Raw genomic sequence first — 21,106 nt, forward strand, 5'->3', positions numbered from 1 at the left:
TGGGAGAATGGCATTGAAACATATATAATATCATATAAGAAATGAATCACCAGCCTAGGTTCAATGCAGGATATAGGGGGTGGTGCACTGGGATGACCCAGAGAGATGGTATGGGGAGGTAGGTGGGAGGGGGGTTCAGGATTGGGAACACATGTACACCCATGGCAGATTCATGTTGATGTATGGCAAAACCAATACAATATTGTAAAGTAAAAAAATAATAATAACAAAATAAAATCTGAAAAAAATATAAAATTAATTTAAAAAAAGATGTAAAGTTCAGTTTTTGATAAGGTAGATTTGAAACAACTTTTTCTCTGAGTTAAGTAAACTGGCTTCTTGATAACATATGCCATTATCAATAATTGATGTTTACCTTAACCTAAGTGCTAAAGCATAAGTTGAAATTATTCCAAGAAGCCCTAAGTTGATTTGAAAGAAGCGTATTGTAACCATGCCATGCCCCTCAGCATGGTGGTGACACAACAAACATGAGCTCCTGGCAGGGACGTCAGTAATGGACACAGGATGACGGAGCTCTCAGTGTCAGGATGGGAGATGTCTCTGCCCCAAGCCCCGAGGACAGACTATGGTGAAATCACAGAGGCAAGGGGAAAAACGTGTTTTCCCTCATTGTTTTTCACCGGGATGGAGGTAGGTAGGTGCAGAGCCTCAGGAAAAGTCCTCCATGGGACTGATCTGAAGCAGTAAAAAGGGATGGATAAGGAAGCTGTGGTACACATATACACAATGGACTGTTACTCAACTGTAAAAAAGAATGCATTTGAGTCAGTTCTAATGAGGTGGATGAAACTGGAGCCTATTATCCAGAGTGAAGTAAGTCAGAATGAGAAACATCAATACAGTGTATTCAGTTCTGTTCAGCAGGTCAGTCACGTCCGACTCTGTGACCCCATAGACTGCAGCACGCCATGCATCCTTGCCCAGCACCAGCTCCTGGAGTTTACTCAAACTCATGTCCATTGAGTCAATGATGCCATCCAGCAATCTCATCCTCTGCTGCCCCCTTCTCCTGCCTTCAATCTTTCCCAGCATCAGGGTCTTTTCCAATGAGTCAGTTCTTTGCATCAGGTGGCCAAAGGATTGGAGTTTCAGCTTCAGCATCAGTCCTTCCAATGAATATTCAGGACTGTTTTCCTTTAGAATTGACTGATTTGATCTCCAAGGGACTCTCAAGAGTCTTCTCCAACACCATAGTTCAAAAACATCAGTTCTTCGGCACTCAGCTTTCTTTATAGTCCAACTCTCACATCCATAGATGACTACTGGAAAAACCATAGCTTTGACTGATGGACCTGTGTTGGCAAAGTAATGTCTCTGCTTTTTAACGTGCTGTCTAGGTTGGTCATAACTTTTCTTTCAAGGAGCAAGCGCCTTTTAATTTCATGGCTACAATCACCATCCACAGTGATTTTGGAGCCCAAGAAAATAAAATCTGTCAGTTTCCATTATTTCCACTGTTTCCATCTATTTGCCATGAAGTGATGGGACTGGATGCCATGATCTTAGTTTTTTGAATGCTTAGGTTTAAGCCAACTTTTTCTCTCTCCTCTTTCACTTTACTCCTTCTTCACTTCTGCATAAGGGTGGTGTCATCTGTGCATCTGAGGTTATTGATATTTCTTCCAGCAATCTTGATTCCAGCTTGTGCTTCATCCAGCCCAGAATTTTGCATGATGTACTCTGCATATAAGTTAAATAAACAAGTTGACGATATACAACCTTGATGTATTCCTGTCCCAATTTGGAACCAGTTTCTTGTTCCATGTTCACTCATTAAGAATGTTTGAAGCCAGGGAAACAGATGGCATTGCCTGGAAGAATGTGTTGAATAAATGCGAAAGCATGACTGACGTAAGAAGCATCAATCGTTAAGTGAGATAGGAGAGAGAGGGATAGGAGGAGGGGAAGAAGGGAGAAAAATAGCTGTTCACAGCGGAAAAAAGAAACTTTATGAAGGGAATGTGGCTTTTCCAAGTTATGGCATAAGCAGGAGAATATTTGAGGGAAGAGGGGACTTGGGTTTGAAAGCAAAGTATCTGAGAGTTGAGAGGTACATGGTCACACTGGAGATGAGGTACTACAGGATGGTGAAAGCTAGGTGATTGTGTGTTTTAAAGGAAAGTAAAAAAGGAGATATCAAAAAGATTAATATCTTGGTATTCAAAGAACCATGTGATCTCTTTGTCCTGGTGATGTTGGATGCAGGGGACCAGCATGTGTATTGTTGACAGTGACCGGGATGGGAAGATATCCTCAAAGCAAGACAATGTAGGGAAACGTCTGGAATTGGTTTTGGGCAATGACTTGGAGCTTTCTGTTCTTTGAATATCTGCTTGATGCCCCAGGATTCAGTTCTCAATGTGTGCTGCCTGTATTAGCAGTGTCACCATCCAACGGAGATGCTTGGAAATGCAATCTCTTGTCTCCACCCCAGACTACTGCCATTGAGAGCCAGAAGTCTGAGTTCTGTCAATCCTTTGAATAAATGTGATGCACAGAGCAATTTGAGGCTCATCTCACTGGGGAGAGTGCAGTGTGGTTATCCAAATGTGCTGAGAACATTCTCCATGACTGGCAGTGGTTTCATCCCCCATTTTGTTCACCTTTTACATGTCATTTTGTTTTCAAAGGGGAGGCTCAAAAGAAATATGCCCAGAAAACTGGGGAAGAAAAGGCAAGAGCTTTTCACCAAGGCCAAGCAGACATGTCATGACAGATTCTGAGGCTGACCGGATGCACTTTCCAGAAGCCAGTCACAAAGATAACCTCTCATCAATGTGGTCAGGTGTCACTGATGCGAGGGGACCCTAGGAGAAGCTGTAGCAAGTCTGTGCATTCAGGAGGCTGCAGGACCTCCAGGCCTACAACTCTGAAGGAGAACCTTTCAGAACCTTGGACAGCACAAATGTTTCAGGGGTTATTGCCCTGGTACTGCAGGTGAGTTCCTGGGTCGTGTTGGTTCCAGATCTCTGCACACCAGCCCTGAGCTCATCACTCTTAGCCTTCAGATAAGGCAGAGATGGACCCAGGATTGGGGCTTTTCCTCCCACAGGCCCTCTGCAGATGGCCAGAAACAGATGCAGATATTCGCTGACAGTCTCAGATAAGGAAGACAGCAAGGGAGGGATTGGCTATGACCTTGAGGGCAGACAGGCTTGCTAAGGATGCAGAGAGAGACAGGAGCCAGAAAGAATGTTCTTGAGAACTAGGGGAAAAATAGAAGACTGTCTTGTAGAAACCAAATAGTCCCCGGGAAGTGGTTCACGGGGAGTGGGGGTGGGGACAGTCCTCTGTTCCACTTGCCACTTTCACTGTTAACCCGGTTTCTGAACTAAGATGCTTTGTTATATGAACTTTGTACTCTATTAAATGCTTAGTAGACAAAAACAAGAGGCATAAATGTTTTTGTGGATAAGAGCTTGGGTTTCATGTGACAAGAGTAAGGATTTTTGTATATCTTTGTACACCTCAGTTTCTGCTTGCCAGAATTTCTTTATTGAATTCTACAAAGGTAATCTAGCCTGGGGAATTATTTAGTGTTTTTAGTTATAATATTTTCTTACATTACTTACACTTAAGAGACAATCTATTCTATAGAGATTATTTTAATATTTAGTTACTGTTATAAAATCTTATTTTGTTAAGTGTGCTTTTAACCTTTTTTTTTTTAAGCTTGCATTTTTAACATGAGTTGCCTCCTTTTTTTTTTATCATTCCTGGGCCAAACTCTAAATCAGACAGAAGACGTTTCACTGTAAGTCAATTAGCACTTAGGCTGTGTGTTACGTCTTTCAGTTCAGTTCAGTTCAGTCGCTCAGTCGTGTCTGACTCTTTGTGACCCCATGAATCGCAGCACGCCAGGCCTCCCTGTTCATCACCATCTCCCGGAGTTCACTCAGACTCACGTCCATCGAGTCAGTGATGCCGTCCAGGCATCTCATCCTCTGTCGTCCCCTTCTCCTCCTGCCCCCAATCCCTCCCAGCATCAGAGTCTTTTCCAGTGAGTCAACTCTTCTTTATCTGTTACCTAAAAATTAAGTGGGTATTGTTTTTGAAGAATGTCATTTTGTAAGATGTTATTTATTTGTTTATTTTAGTTTTGGCGGCACTGAGTCTTCCATTGCTGCCTGTCGGCTTTCTCTAGCTGTGGAGAGCCGGGATAGTCTCTGGTTGTGCCCAGGCATCTCATTGTGGTGCCTCCTCCTGTTGCTCGGTTTCACTGTTTCTAGCACATGCACTTAGTTGCTCCAGGGCACGTGGAATCAGGGATCAAACCCTCGTGCCCTGCATTGGAAGGCAGATTTTTAACCACTGGACCACCAGGGAAGTCCTACGTGGGTATTCTTAAAAATTAGATTTGAATTTTGCTTCTTAAGAAGGAACATGGTTTTGGGAAACAATTTATGCTGAAAATGACTTGCCAGCAAGCTTGTTGCTCTGATCAAAAAATAGGTCTGAGTCACTGAAACTTGTCTTCCTCACAGTGTTGGGCCCATCATAATTGGTCATTATTCAAGAAACACATCATTGCTTATTAAATAAACAATTCATTTTACTTATAAACACTCCATTTAGTAAACATAATTATTTTCACTGAACACACAGACCATGGAATAAAAGTATCATGCTATAGAAGTCCCAGGGGGACAATATCAGGAAGGAGAAGAATGACATTTTCTGGAACTCTTTGTACAGTTTTGATAAAAATTGTTTTATCAGTAGTGGAGAGAGAAGGCTGATTCCAGAGGGCCAAAGAGTGACTAATAAATAGAAGGACAGAGAGTGAGTAGCTATGCCTTCTGTCAACAGGTTCTGGATTTAACTCTGGAAAAGTCTGATAAGGTCTCCCTACTGCTGGTAGTACTTACTAAGATTTTCTTCTGTGATTTCAAAGTTCAAGCCACAATAAAGAGTTTATAAATTTGTTTGGGTTCTCCAGTTTTCTCTGTCATGGCCTTGGTTACTTCAGCCCAATTCCTCATAGCTGAGGGAGATGAGAGAGATTCCAGGGATGTCCTGGCTCTGTGGTGAGAGCCTGTGCTGCTCCAGAAAACACCTCTAGGAGCACCTCCAGGGGGACCCAGCATCGCTGCTATGGCCTCTGAGCTCCGGCCACCCTTGAATCAATCCTGGGCACCTTTCTGTCTTCCTGCAAAGCATCGTTTGAACAGTGACCGTTCCAGACCCAGTCATCAGTTAATATTGCATTTTCTCCACTAGTTTTCTAATTTTGAATTGTATACGTATTATCATCTCTTCATTTCATGTTGATTTTCTCACTAAGTTGGATACTCTATGAAGAGAAGGCTAATGTGAGCTTTAATGGTTTACATTGACAGACTCACTTATTCACTTTGGCCTTCTAAAGAGCTCAGATATTTTGTTGAAAGAAAACATTCAAACTCCAAAAATAGTTTCTAAAGGTTTCTCAGAAAGGCACTCAACTTCGTTTACACAATGATACCGCCTATTTGGCGGTAGACTGCAATCAACTGTCACTGTGATTTCACATCCTTTCTCTCTTAACTCATTTAACACTCTAATCACAATAATCTGCTTCAAATGTTAACCTAATCAGTATGCTCTTTCTTTTAAATCAATCATTGCTGTCTTCAGATATGTTTTTAGAGTGAGAAGCTAAAACTATCATCTTATTCCTGTTGTCCTGCCATAGTTATTAACACTACCCCTTTCAACACCCATTATTTCCTGGTTTTGAAGCAAAATCAATTGATCCTCCCATTTACAGTGCACTTAGTACATGCCAAGGTGTGGACTGAAATCTATGATTCAGAAATTCATTGAACAAAGTCATTGCCCCAGTTTATTTGAATGTTGATGACAGAAAAGGTGTTTTTTTCCACTTAAATCCTAGATTTATCAACACAATTATTTTTACTGTACACAACAAAGTATAGACACAACATTATCTAAAATACTACAAAGCTACAAAACAGAAAATTTATAGTACTGACTATACAATAAAAGCTGAAAAAGCAAGGACATGTTGCCAAGGTAACCTGCAGGACCACCAGGGGTGGTCCTATGGGGACCCTGCAGAGCTGGCTCTCAACTTACACACCAGTTTCAGAGAAGAAGGGAGCTGTGTGCGTGTGTGTGTACGTACACATGTGAAAAGAACCATTTTGGGCAGATCACAGGAGGTATCTGACTCTAGAGGTCAGAAAAGGACCCTAGCAGGAGAGTAGGGCCGGGCTAACAGGAGAGGCATCACTGCTGGACTCTGCAGGCAGACAGGTCAGGACAGCACCAGGCCACCGGAACGGGCCTCGGTCATCTGTGGAATGGGAAAACGAGTTCCCAGGCTGGGCTGGTTGCACCACCTGGCTGGCTCTGCTCCTCCCTGCTGGCGTTGTCGTTAAACAGATTCTCAGGAACTAGAACCAGAGTTTTCTAGCCAGAACTGTGGAGGGCATCTTTACAAGCACGTCCCCACACCACTGCAGCGGGAACTCTGCTGCCCTGGGACAAGCCTCGGTTGCTGCCTTCAGCTTCTGGAGGACCTGGAGCTGAAGCGGCTCCGGTGGAGGGGGCGGCGAGGGAAGTGGGGTCGCCAGCGCTTCTGGGACCTGAGCCAAGGGGAAGGCGACCTTCTTCTCCTCTGTGAGGGTGACCCGCACCACCTGGGGGGCAGTGACTGCATTCTCCTGTGAGGGCTGAGTCGCCTGGGGGGTGGCACAGCGGTGGCCCTGATCTCCTGGCCGTCAATTTGTCCTCCATCCATGTACTTCAGCGCCTTCTCAGCCCCGTCTGGAGTCTCGAACTCCACATAAGCATCAGACAGACCGGGGTGCATCCTCTTTACAGGCATGTCAATCACTCTGACTTTCCCGAAGGTGGAGAATATCTCCCGGATGTGGTCCTTGGTCACGTTCCTGGTGAGTCTCGCGATGTGCAGCTTGGTGGGTTTAGGGGAAGGGCTGGGCCTTCTCCCTTCCTTTTCATCTCTTTCGGGTCGTGTGGAGTGAGACCGCTGTCTCTTGCCTCTTCTAAGCCAAGAAGGCCTCAAAGAGCCGGGGGATCTGCTGGAGCTGGAGCTGGAGCTGCAGGACGTGCTGGAACGTCCTGAGCGGCTGGATGCTGAAGGTGAGCTGGAGCCGCTGCTGGAGCCCGAGCTGGTGCTACCGCTGGACGGAGACCTGGAGCTGCTGCTGCCACTGGAAGCGCCGCTCCACCTTCGAGTTCTAGCCCTGCCACCGTACTTGTCGCGTGACTCCTTGGGGCCGGATTTATCTCTAGAGCGATCCCTGGACTGCTCATCAGAGTTCTCTCTGCATCTGGTGGGAGAAGGTGCCATCTTCTCTCCGTCGTGCTCCTCAGTATCTGGAGAGAAAGAGTTGGAGTAAAAAAGGCTTACCAGTGTTCGGTACAATGAAGCACTATAGTAATCAATAAGGCCATCACAGCGGCAGAAGAGAGAAAGAGGGAGATATGAAGGAAGAGAAGTAAGGGGAGAGAAAAACATTAATAGCAACTGATGAAGAGGTTGGGGAAGGCCAAGCTGATGACTTATGGAGCAGAGAACTGAATTTTTAAAAAGAAAGAAAAGCAAACCAACCAAGCACTTTGTGGGTAAAACATTTTCCAGAGAGAACTATGCAAACAGCCTGAGCAAATACTGCTTCTACTTCAGAGTGATTTTATTAAAAAAAAAAAAATCTGGCTTATTATCCCAAGAAAGGTTCATACACAAAACTGTACGAAATGTGGAATATTTCTTAATACTAACATCAAAGAAATAACTTTTAATAAGATAATTTATTTTAAGGGCCACTACCTGGTAAAGTAAAGAGATTGCACAAAAGTAAAAAAGCATATACATGAACACTCTCCTGTGGTTTCTACACTCACCAGAAGAGGCTGGCTTGGAAATCTGGTCTATGCAGGTTCCCTCAGTTCCAAGAGCTGTCCTCTGACCACTCCTGAGATGCAGACTTGCTGAAGTCTACAGATGTCTGCCTCTGATTCTCCTTTTATAGGCAAAGAGATTGGACAATCCAATCAGGGGAAAACCCAATCAAGAGGACACACCCTCTCTCAGATCAAAGGCATTGGAGAGGTTCCTAAATCTTTATCCGCAAACATTGGGAGTTTTAAACACATGAGCCACCCACCTCCTTGCATGGACCTGCAATAAACTCTCTTTGTTCCAAACTCTGATGCTGTGATATTTTTTGGCCTCACAATGTGTGAAGCACCTGAACTTGCTTTCTGGTTACATTCTTTCTGGAAAAGGAAGATACACGAAGTTGCTAAGGTGTCTAGTGACTTGTAAAGTCACTTCTTCATTTTCTGAATGTTGAGCTTTAAGCCAACTTTTTCACTCTCCTCTTTCACTTTCATCAACAGGCTTTCTAGTTCCTCTTCACTTTCTGCCATAAGGGTGGTGTCATCTGCATATCTGAGGTTATTGATATTTCTCCCGGCAATCTTGATTCCAGCTTGTGATTCTTCCAGCCCAGCGTTTCTCATGATGTACTCTGCATATAAGATAAATAAGCAGGGTGACAATATACAGCCTTGATGTATTCCTTTTCCTATTTGGAACCAGTCTGTTATTCCATGTCTAGTTCTAACTGTTACTTCCTGACCTGCATACAGGTTTCTCAAGAGGCAGGTCAGGTGGTCTGGTAGTCCCATCTCTTTCAGAATTTTCCACAATTTATTGTGATCCACACAGTCAAAGGCTTTGGCATAGTCAACAAAGCAGGAATAGATGTTTTTCTGGAACTCTCTTGCTTTTTTGATGATCCAGCAGATGTTGGCAATTTGATCTCTGGTTCCTCTGCCTTTTCTAAAACCAGCTTGAACATCTGGAAGTTCACCATTCACGTATTGTTTAAGCCTGGCTTGGAGAATTTTGAGCATTACTTTACTAGCGTGTGAGATGAGTGCAACTGTGCGGTAGTTTGAGCATTCTTAGGCATTGCCTTTCTTTGAGATTGGAATGAAAACTGACCTTTTCCAGTCCTGTGGCCACTGCTGAGTTTTCCAAATTTGCTGGCAAATTGAGTGCAGCACTTTCACAGCATCATCTTTCAGGATTTGAAACAGCTCAACTGGAATTCCATCACCTCCACTAGCTTTGTTTGTAGTGATGCTTTCTAAGGCCCACTTAACTTCACATTCCAGGATGCCTGGTTCTAGGTGAGTGATCACATCGTCATTATCTTGGTCATGAAGATCTTTTTTGTACAGTTCTTCCGTGTATTCTTGCCACCTCTTCTTAATATCTTCTGCTTTTGTTAGGTCCATGCCATTTCTGTCCTTTATGGAGCCCATCTTTGCGTGAAATGTTCCCGTGGTGTCTCTAATTTTCTTGAAGAGATCTCTAGTCTTTCCCATTCTGTTCTTTTCCTCTATTTCTTTGCATTGATCACTGAGGAAGACTTTCTTATTTCTCCTTGCTATTCTTTGGAACTCTGCATTCAGATGCTTATATATTTCTTTTTCCCCTTTGCTTTTTGCTTCTCTTCTTTTCACAGCTATTTGTTAGGCCTCCCCAGACAGCCATTTTGCTTTTTTGCATTTCTTTTCCATGGGGATGATCTTGGTTCCTGTCTCCTGTACAATGTCATGAACCTCCGCCCATAGTTCATCAGGCACTCTATCTATCAGATCTAGGCCCTTAAATCTATTTCTCACTTCCACTGTATAATCATAAGGGATTTGATTTAGGTCATACCTGAATGGTCTAGTGGTTTTCCCTACTTTCTTCAATTTCAGTCTGAATTTGGTAATAAGGAGTTCATGATCTGAGCCACAGTCAGCTCCCGGTCTTGTTTTTGCTGACTGTATAGAGCTTCTCCATCTTTGGCTGCAGAGAATATAATCAATCTGATTTTGGTGTTGACCATCTGGTGATGTCCATGTGTAGAGACTTCTCTTGTGTTGTTGGAAGAGGGTGATTGCTATGACCTGTGCGTTCTCTTGGCAGAACTCTGTTAGTCTTTGCCCTGCTTCATTCCATATTCCAAGGCCAAATTTGCCTGTTACCCCAGGTGTTTCTTGAGTTCCTACTTTTGCGTTCCAGTCCCCTATGATGAAAAGGACATCTTTTTTTTGGTGTTAGTTCTAAAAGGTCTTGTAGGTCTTCATAGAACCATTCAACTTCAGCTTTTTCAGTGTTACTGGTTGGGGCATAGACTTGGATTACTGTGATATTGAATGGTTTGCCTTGGAAACGAACAGAGATCATTCTGTCGTTTTTGAGATTGCTTCCAAGTACTGCATTTTGGACTCTTTTGTTGACCATGATGGCTACTCCATTCCTTCTAAGGGATTCCTACCCACAGTAGTAGATAAAATGGTCATCTGAGTTAAATTCACCCATTCCAGTCCATTTTAGTTTGCTGATTCCTAGAATGTCAACATTCACTCTTGCCATCTCCTGTTGACCCCTTCCAATTTGCTTTGGTTCATGGACCTAACATTCCAGGTTCCTATGCAATATTGCTCTTTACAGCATCAGACTTTGCTTTTATCACCAGTCACATGCACAATTGGGTATCGTTTTTGCTTTGGCTCCATCCCTTCATTCTTTCTGGAGTTATTTCTCCACTGATCTCCAGTAGCATATTGGGCACCTACCGACCTGGGGAGTTCCTCTTTCAGTATCCTATCATTTTGCCTTTTCATACTGTTCATGGGGTTCTCAAGGCAAGAATACTGAAGTGGTTTGCCATTCCCTTCTCCAGTGGACCACATTCTGTCAGACATCTCCACCATGACCCATCCATCTTGGGTGGCCCCACAGGGCATGGCTTAGTTTCATTGAGTTAGACAAGGCTGTGGTCCATGTGATTAGATTAACTAGTTTCCTGTGATTATGGTTTCAGTGTGTCTGCCCTCTGATGCCCTCTTGCAACACCTACCATCTTACTTGGGTTTTCTTACCTTGGACATGGGTTATTCATATAAAACTGATATCAGTGAATAAAAAAATAGAGAAATCCAAAATTATGATTAGGATTCCAACACCCTCCCCAACAATACTACTAGTCTGAAAGTCAACAAGCTTATAGGAGAACAATGGCACCAATCAACAGGATCCAGCTGACACTCACACTGCACTCAATTGGTATTTGTAGGACAATCAACCCAACAACAGCAGAATATACATTCTTATCAAGCACCAATGTGTTACTCACTGAGATAGACCATATTCTGGGTCATAAAACAAGCTTCAATACATTTAAAAGAATTGAATCATACAGAGAATGTTCTCTGACTACAATGGAATCAATCTCCAGTCAATAAAATAAGATATAAATCTCAAAACAATTGTAAGTTAAAGAACACACATATATAATGACCCATGATTCAAATAGGAACTGTCAAGGAATTTAAATCTTCATTGAAATCATTAAAAATCAAAATACAATATGTCAAAATTTATGAGATATAGCCAAAGCAATGCCAAGAGGGAAATTTATAAAACCAAATAAATACAATGTGAAACAGGAAATGTCTCAAATCCACGTTAAAATCTCCAGTTCAAGAAATTAGAAGAGCAAAGTAAAGTAAACAGAGGGTAGGAAAAACAAAAGAACAATCATTGGCTTTAAACAAATGCATAGAGAAAATAAAAATGATAAAGCAATATGAAATAAGAACTTTGATTAAATAGGGAAATGTTAAATTTATCAGTAATTACCATACTGTAACTTTTACTCAAACTATTTGATTCAATTCAGTAAAGTTAGAACTATAATATACTTTTTAAAAAATGGAAAGGTTGATTGTCAAATTCACATGAAATAGACATTGTTAAGGAAGAAATAAGAACTTTTTTTAAAAAAGAAGAACCATGATAAGAAATATGAAAAAGGTGATATGCAGAGACATTATGTAAATGTTGTTACTGAAGGAAAGAGAATAAAAAACAACCAACCAACTGAATGACTAATGCAGAGGGTGCAGGAACACTTCCTTGTAAACAAGGGAGCTTACTATGCGATGAAACTAGCATTTCAATAAGTTAGAAAATGATTTACTAAACGACTTTAGGAAAATACAGATTTAATCTACATTAATTCAAAATATATTCTAAAAATAAACTTGAAAATTTGAAACACTAAAGGAGTGAGAAGAAAGCACAAAGACACTGTGTATGACCTGTATATTCAGCTCAGTACGGATCTTTACACTGACTGTCCATTGACTCAAACAAACAAGCAAACAAAATACCCAGGGGAGATACAACAAAGAGTGCTTTGACAAGTTCTTAGTTATAAAATACGGTTACTAAGATGGAGGAGAGGATGAAAAAATAGATGCTGTGCTTACTGCATATTTAATGATGGAAGAAATGGTTGGATTCAATAGCAAAAGCTTTGAGGCGTGCCATTAGTCTAGAACAGAAAGCCTATGAGTCTTGAGGACTGAGTGTAGTTATATACGGATACTTTTAAAAAGAGAGGGTAGGTTACCTGGTAAACAGAGGTAAAGCAAATTGGTTGTTTTAAAATATCTGAATGAACATATGATATAATAGTAAATTTGACATAATGCACTCAGATATTACAAATCATATATAGTATTTAAATGTTCTATTTTTCAAAATCCTAAAAATGAGATAGAGACTCATGAGATAAAACCTAAGAATGTCTATTTCCCTGGGAACTTAAATTCTTTAAAACGTTCAAAGTGTTCTTCTCGAGTCTCAGGAGGATAATGTAGCCCTCTGGGGCAAAGATGCGGCCTAGGGCCCGGCACTGGAGGCCAACATGGAGAGGATCTCCACGGCCACCATGACCTTGCCCTTGGTGCAAGACAGGGAGGAAGGTGACCCAGACACTGCAGAACACCAGCATCCTGAAGGCCAGGAACTTGGTTTCACTGAAGGTGTCAGGCAGGTTCCTGGCCAGGAAAGCTAGGGAGAAGGTTACCAGGGCTAAGGAGCCCAACTATCCCAGGACACAGTGGAAGCCAGTGACTGAGCCTTGCTGCATGCGATTATGAGCTCCTTGGGCTTAGAATGAGTGTCCATCTCAAGGAAAGGGGGCGAGGCTCCCAGCCAGACTCCACAGAGAATCACTTGGATCAGGGAGCACAAGGGGACGACATCATTAGAAGCTCCTGTTACCAGTAACCACCTCATGGTTCTTCCCAGTTTCCTGGCCTTGAATGCAAGGATCATAGTCAGGGTTTTGGCCAAAACACTGGCAACAGCTATGGCGAACCCAGCTCCAAATGTGATTTATTGGAGGATGCAGATGACTCTGTTGGGATGACCGATGAAGAGTAAGGAGCAGAGGAAACACAGGAGGAGGGAGATGAGCAGGACATAGCTGAGAGTCCAGTTATTTGCCTTGACTATGGGGGTGCCTTGGTACTTCACAAAACCCACAAAACCTCAGCTGTGACGGCAGATAAACAGAGAGCTGTGCAGGCCAGAGACACCCTCAAAGGATCATCAAAGCCCAGAAAGGTCAAGGCCTTAGGGACGCAGCGATTTCTCTCACTATTTTGGATGCTCTTGAGCTGGGCACTGGATACAGTTCTCTGCATCTGGGGGAAAAGCAAAGACTCAGCATTTCATTTTCAGAAATTCTCCATATTTGGCCTTTTTTTTTTTTTTAACATGGTCACCTTTCCTCTCATTGTGGATACAAACTGTCCCTGATGTCATACTCAGGTACAAGATTAAGCGTCTACATTCATAACCTAGGAAGAACGCTTTGAGTTACAGGTAAGACAAACCACAGTCAGTCTGGATCTTCAACATATTGTGGGTCAATGTTGGCTCAGGGATCCCAACAAGGATATGGATTTTCCCCCAATTTTTTCTCTACTGTCCCAGTGTCTTCTTCATCCTAAGATTTGTCCTGCAATGGTTTCTGCAGTTCTCCTGGTGAAGTCAAAGATTTCCTTCTTCATACATATTCTGAGAAGGAACATTCACCTAGCCCTCCAGGACATCCTCTTTTGTCATTACCCTGATTCCTATGGGCTGCTTTTTGTATATAACTTGATATCTGGTAGAACAAATGTTTCCACATTCTACTTTTTCATTTTTCTATGACCAGTCTTGTACAACTTTTCTATATGAAATTGGAAAACAATTTGATTGAATAGAAATAACTTGGTGTCTGAGTGGATTTCTAGTGTCTTATATATTTGTGACGGTGATATCTTAATTATTGATGAATTTTAAAAAATTTCCACTCAGGTACACCTCCCTAAATCAGGCTTAATTTTTTTTCTTTGTTAAAATAGCAGGTAGTAAATAGCTTCAGTGTTACGGGCTATGTGGTCTTTGTGGCATTTATTCCCCTCTGCTGTTATGAAACAAGATCAGCCATAAACATGTAAATTAATGAACATGGCTCTGTTTCAGTTATATTTATTCAAATAGGCAATAGTCTGCCTACTGCTCCCCAAAAGTTCCTATTATTTTTTATGGCTGACTCTGATGCAATTGTACAAAGCCCTTACACAAGCAAGGTAATTCTCATTCGCATTTCTTTCCCCCAGCTACCTGGTCTTGCTTCATAGAGCCGACACCTCTCCTGGCCCCTCTCTCTGTCCTTTCGGAGACATGTGTGGCACCCGCTGACACATGTCTGTTTAGTCTAGATCTCCGGTCCCGTGCTCCTCCATATGTCTCTTGTTTTAAACCCTTATTTGATGCTACAAATCCTTCAGTAAGTCTATGAACAAGAGAATTATTTTATAAATATCTTGTTCATACCTGAGTATTTATTTGACAAGTGATCAAAATGCAATGAATGCTACTCTTAAGGTGACTGGAATTACCCAGTACTGACGGAAGGACTCAGATTATTATAACAGACTTAGTGTTTTCGAAAATTGAAGTGCTGTAATCCTCTTCCACTTAATATTTTATAGTAACGCGTTTTGTTTCAGTACATAAGTTTATAAATCTCCATTTCAAGCAACAGCTACATTTAGGGGCTGTAGGCTGTGATTTAAATTAGAATGATGTCTTTTTCTTTTTTTATATTGTAATACTCCAAAGGGTAGAGTCCTGGTGTTAGTTACACACGCTTGATAAGTTGTACAGTATTCAGGTCTTGGTACATAAGGTAATAAAATATTTCTGTTTTAATTTACATGTATGTGCTCTGTGCTTATCATCTGGGTGTGAAAAGTATTAAGTCTCAAGCTTTCAAGGCACCCACATGCTGCCTTGCTGATCATCTATGTTATATTTTATGGCAGGCTTTAGCATGGTCCCTGATAAGACTTCAGAATGAGATTTTCCCCTGGAAACAGTGCTGCAGTGGAGCCTGATAGGAAGACCACAGGCAGACCTGAGAGTACACATAATTGGGAAACAATAGTGTTTAAAACATGGAACTGTTGAAAGAATGAGTGGAAGCATGAATTGAGAGCAATGGCACATATTGGCCCTGATGTCAATCCCCTTGGTTTTCTTCTTTGAGAGTATTCATGGGGGGAAGTTGCCATAAAGTGCAAACTTATATTATACCTGTCTGATTGGAAATTTCTCTCCTTGTGCATGAAACACAAATAAAGCAGCAGATGAGCTTTCCTTCCTCTGGAGTTTTTCTGAATCCTGGAACACAGGTCTGGCTGCACACAGATTGAGGGATCTGAAGGGAAGAGAGAATTATGGTCATAATTTTGCAGAAAATGAGCAGCTTTAAGAGGATGTCTGTATTTCTGGCCTTGTAATGAGGATTTTAATAGAAGGTCATCACTGTGTACCCCCACCCTCCACTATTGATACAATGTAGACATATAATTAAGCATGTCTATGGTTAACTTGGGCTTCCCTCTAGCTCAGTTGGTAAAGAATCTGCCTGCAAGGCAGGAGACCTGGGTTTGATCCCTGGGTCGGGAAGATCCCCTGGAGAAGGAAATGGCAACCCACTCCAGTATTCTTGCCTGAAGAATCCCATGGACAGACGAGTCTGGCAGGCTACATCCATGGGGTCGCAAGAGTCGGGACATGACTTAGCACCTAAAGAGAGAGAGAGATGGTTAACTTTCTTCTTTTTAAAATGCTCACCAAATATCACCAAGCTATCTAATCAGTTTTATTTCATAAATCAATGACAATCTCTCTACTTTATTATGCATTTTATCCAAAATCTTTCACATGCAGGTTTCTATATAGTAATGACTTTGAGAACTTGTTGCCTGATGACGTTCCTACCATCCTTTCATACTTGGTTAGAAAGAAGAGACTAGTTTCTAGATGGAAGACTCTGATGCTGTGATAATTAGGCATACTACTTGTTGTTCAGTCGCTACTCATTATGCCTGATTCTTTGTGATACCATGGACTGAGGCAAACCAGGATTCCCTGTCCTTCACCATCACCTGGAGCTTGCTCAAACTCGTATCCATTGAGTCGGTGATGCCATCTAACCATCTCGTCCTCTGTCGTCCCCTTCTCCTCTTGCCTTCAATCTTTCCCAGCATTAGTGTCTTTTCTAGTGAGTCAGCTCTTTGCATTAGATGGCCAAAGGATTGGAATTCCAGCTTCAGCATCAGTCCTTCCAGTGAATATTCAGAACTGATTTCCTTTAGGACTGACTGGTTTGATCTCCTTGCGGACCAAGGGACTCTCAAGAGTCCTCTCCAACACAGTTCAAAAGCATCAGTTTCTCAATGCTCAGCCTTTTTTATGGTCCAACTCTCACATTCATATGTGACTACTTGAAAAATCATAGCTTTCACTGGATAGACTGTTGTTGGCAAAGTAATGTCTCTGCTTTTTAACATGCTGTCTAAGTTGGTCATAGCTTTTCTTCCAAGGAACAAGCCTCTTTTAATTTCATGGCTGCAGTCACCATCTGCAGTGACTTTGGAGCCCCAAAAGTCTCTCACTGTTTGCATTGTTTCCCCATCTATTTCCCATGAAGTGATGGGACCAGATACCATGAACTTAGTTTTCTTGAATGTTGAGTTTTAAACCAGCTTTTTCAATCTCCTCTTTCACCTTCATCAAGAGCGTCTTTAATCCCTCTTCCCTTTCTGCCATTAGAGTGGTGTCATCTGCATATCTGAGATTATTGATATTTCTCCTGCCAATCTTGATACTAGCTTGTGCTTCATCCAGCCAGGCATTTTACATGATGTACTCTGCATAGAAATTAAATAAGGAGGGTGACAATATACAGCCCTGATGTACTCCTTACCCAATTTTGAACCAGTCTGTTGTTTGATGTCCGTTTCTAACAGTTGCTTCTTGACCTGCATATAGGTTTTACAGGAGGCAGGTAAGGTGGTCTGGTATTCCCATCTCTTTAAGAATTTCCCACAGTTTATTGTGATCCACACAGTCGAAGGCTTTGGCATAGTCAATAAAGCAGAAATAGATGGTTTTCTCAAATTCTCTTGCTTTTTCTATGGTCCAGCGGATGTTGGCAATTTGATCTCTGGTTCCTCTGCCTTTTCTAAATTCAGCTTGAACATCTGGAACTTCTTGGTTCATGTACTGTTGAAAACTAGCTTGGAGAATTTTGAGCATTACTTTGCTAGTGTTTGAGATGAGTGCAATTGTGCGGTAGTTTGAGCAATCTTTGGCATTGCCTTTCTTTGGAACTGGAATGAAAACTGACCTTTTCCAGTCTTGTGGCCACTGCTGAGTTTTCCAGATTTGCTGGCATATTGAGTGCAGCACTTTGACAGCATCATCTTTTAGGATTTGAAATAGCTCAACTGGAATTCCATCACCTCCACTAGCTTTGTTCGTAGTGATGCTTCCTAAGGCCCACTTGACTTCATGCTCCAAGATGTCTGGCTCTAGGTGAGTGATCACATCATTGTGGTTATCTAGGTCATTAAGATCTTTTTTGTATAGTTCTGTGTATTTTTGCCACCTCTTCTTAATATCTTCTGCTTCTGTTAGGTCCATATCATTTCTGTCCTTTATTGTGCCCGTCTTTGCATGACACACTCCTTTGGTATCTCTAAGGTTCTTGAATAGACCTCTAGTCTCATAAGGTAAGTTCTCATAGGATATAGGATGTCTGTGCCCAGGAAATATTCTGGAAGGAAAAGCTCAAGGACCTCATACAGTGTCATTTCAGGTGGTTATTCTCTGCTTTCCTCTCATGGTAGAACATCCACAAACTGACAAAAAAAAAAAAACCACACCTTTAAAAATGAGTCATTCACTGACTGTTAAAAATGATAATGGTAATGAAAATCTGTGTCTGCTTCCGCCAAAGTGTGGTTGTGCAACCTTATATAAGGACTTAACTTTTTGGAGCCTCATTGTTTGCTTCTAGAAAGTGAGCTTAATGTTTAAAAGGTGTTAGGATTAAATGAGATACATGTAATGTGTTTGCACATCCTTGACAGAAGGGGAGCATTCATTTGATTTCCATTAATAATACTACTGACTTTATTTTAGATCAACAAACCCATAAACACTCTGGTCTGGAAAAACAGCTACTGCATCTGTTTGAAATGCACCACAGAGGACAAATGGTTGATAAAAAAATCTAGCCATTTCCTCCATAATTAAGTATACAGTAAGCACATCCTTGGCGCTTTCCAGGTGGCTCAGGGATAAAGAATCTGCCTGCTAAGTGGATCAAACCCAAATTTGATCCCTCGGTCAGAAAGATTCTCTGGAGAAGGGAGTGGCAACTTCCTCCAGTATTCTTGTCTGGGAAACCCCAATAACAGAAGTGCATGGCAGACTACAGTCCATGAGGTCGTGAAGAGTTGGACATGACTTAGCAACTAAACAACCACAACAAAGCATGTCTTAATTAGTTCAGCTGCTCCTCTGATCCACAAAGGTCATTGTAGTGAAGGACCTAAGCGACTCCATTTTGTTAACAGAGAAACTCCATTTTGTAAGGTTCCAGGAAAAGAGCCTTTGAAAATCCAAGAGCCTTTGGAAATCCCCTGACCTCACCCCACCACCCTCGAGCCAACCGGACCCCAGACCAAAATCTCCTGACCTAATGTAGTCTACCTAGGTAATGGGAACCAATCAGAACCCGGGGCCAGCCCGGGAAAATAAGAACCAATCAGAAACCAACACCTAACCCTTCCACAGAAGGTAACCAATTAGATGTCTCCCAACCCAGAAACTCCCATTTTTCAAATTTCTCACGTGAGAATACCCTATATAAGCAATGTAACCCAGAACTCGGGGCTCCTCCCTATAGCTGCTGCGTCGGTATCGGTGGGAGCCCCAGCTCGAGCTTGGTAATAAAAACTCTCTTGCTTTTGCATTGGATATTGGCTCCCTGGTGGTCACTGGGAGATTTCGCGACTTGGGCGCAACAGTAGTACTCAAACTTTTCACCGCACTTTGTTGTACCTTGTCTGTTTGGTTTCACCAACTGACCCTTAGTGTAAAGGTTTATATTTGGGTAAAATATCGAAGTTATACATGGTTTTCCCACTTGTCTTTGTAACTCCTTAACTTTTACAGTGCAACTTTAAAATAAAATACTAATTCAAATGAGATGAAAAAGTTATATAAATTACTTCTAAATGATGATTTAGCCAATTTTCAATATTTGTTATGTATTTTCCTCATCCTCTTAAATCATGCATTTCCAACATATTGGAAATGGCAACTTTTGAATTACTAAAGTACTTAACTTAGTATAAAGAATTATCTATGTCTGAATTGAGTAACAGAGAAGAAAAACATTGCTGGATTTTGTTAAAATCAGATACAAAGCCAATCTTAATAAAATAACACTTTGTGGGATCAGATTTTATATTACGTTAACAGATAATTCTCATTTGAATAGATATCATCTCTTCCTTGAGTGTAACTACGAGAAGAAACAAATGTAAATTAAAATATTAAGTAGACATTATGTTTCAATTAGCCTGTAGATCTTAGTATAAAAATGAAGACCAATCATGGGAAATACAAACTGAGGTTTCCCATGAGGCTTGAAGATCAGAGGACATTGCAAGGAGAGGGTGGTGAAGGTGAAATGTGCCAGATGCAAATTTCTCAGGGACCACCCCACTCTCCTTTCCTTCAGCACCAATGTAGCCCTTCCACTCTTTTCTTAGGGTCTCTCTTGGTTCCTCGTTCTCTCTGCCTCCCTGACAGTCCCAGCTGCCATCAAGGCCAGAGTCAGATTCTCCTCTGCTTTCCTCACAACCTGCATTTGACTCTTGATATCTCCAAAGGTAACCTGCTTCCTGCAGGGGGGCCATGAGAGACCCGGGCCCATTCCTGTACTCATCTATGACTGCTATGGACACTGCTTGGGCTTTATGAAGGTTGGTATGCAGACCCTCACCCACCCTTAGGTTGGTCCAGAGATTCACCTGAGGTACGTGGTGCAACTGTTGTTAAGGCATTTGTAAAATCCAAAGGACGTAGAAGTTCTCCTTCACCTGGAGTCCCTGCAGTCTCTTGTTCCCCAAGGTCTCCTCCCACTGGCTGCCCCTGAACTCGCTGTCAGCCCGAGGTATATCCTAGTCACTGACCCCTGGAATAGGCAGCTGGTCAGTCTCACAGGGTGTCTAGAGCTGATGCTGGTTTTCTGCTTGGCCTGTTTCATGTTCTCACTGTTTTCCTCTGTAAAGTTGGGCATCAGTTTTGAGCTTTCTTTGTAAAATTAAAAAATTTGAATAAAATGGAGGCTAAAGACTACCATACATGGAGAAGGTCTCAACTAATTTGAATGTTCTATCCTGCTCTGTCCCTCGAAAAATGTCTCTCAAATTGTAGTCTACAAAGACAGAAAGGTGAAGGTCATTATCCAGTGCCAAATCCAGACCAATTTATGCAATACATTTTTCAAATCTAGATGTCATCTTTTTAGTGATACACAGCAATAAACTAGCAACAGCAGCTTAGGAGTCTAAATCCTTTCTTTGATAAAATTCATTTGCAATTCTAGTCACATTGATTGATCCATTTCAGACATAAACACGATCATTTCACCATAACTTTTCACACATATCTAAAAATTTATTGTAGGAATTGACTCACAGGTTTATAAGACAGAGGAGTCCCAGAGACGGCCATCTCCAAGCAGAAGCAGAAGAGCTGGTGGCATAATTGAGTCCAAGTCTGAAGTCCTGAGAACCAGAAGTTCTGATGTCCCAGGGCAGGAAGAGATGGATG

At 41.8% G+C, this 21,106-nt stretch overlaps 2 pseudogenes; both read right to left on the reverse strand.

Moving 5' to 3' along the window:
• LOC102186576 lies at window positions 6,533-7,342 on the reverse strand (annotated as a pseudogene).
• The window catches only part of LOC102186292, a 79,259-nt pseudogene continuing 70,797 nt past the window's right edge, over window positions 12,645-21,106 (reverse strand).

This window comes from Capra hircus, chromosome 7 (genome assembly GCF_001704415.2).
Source record: "Capra hircus breed San Clemente chromosome 7, ASM170441v1, whole genome shotgun sequence".
In the NCBI taxonomy this organism is placed as follows: domain Eukaryota; kingdom Metazoa; phylum Chordata; class Mammalia; order Artiodactyla; family Bovidae; genus Capra; species Capra hircus.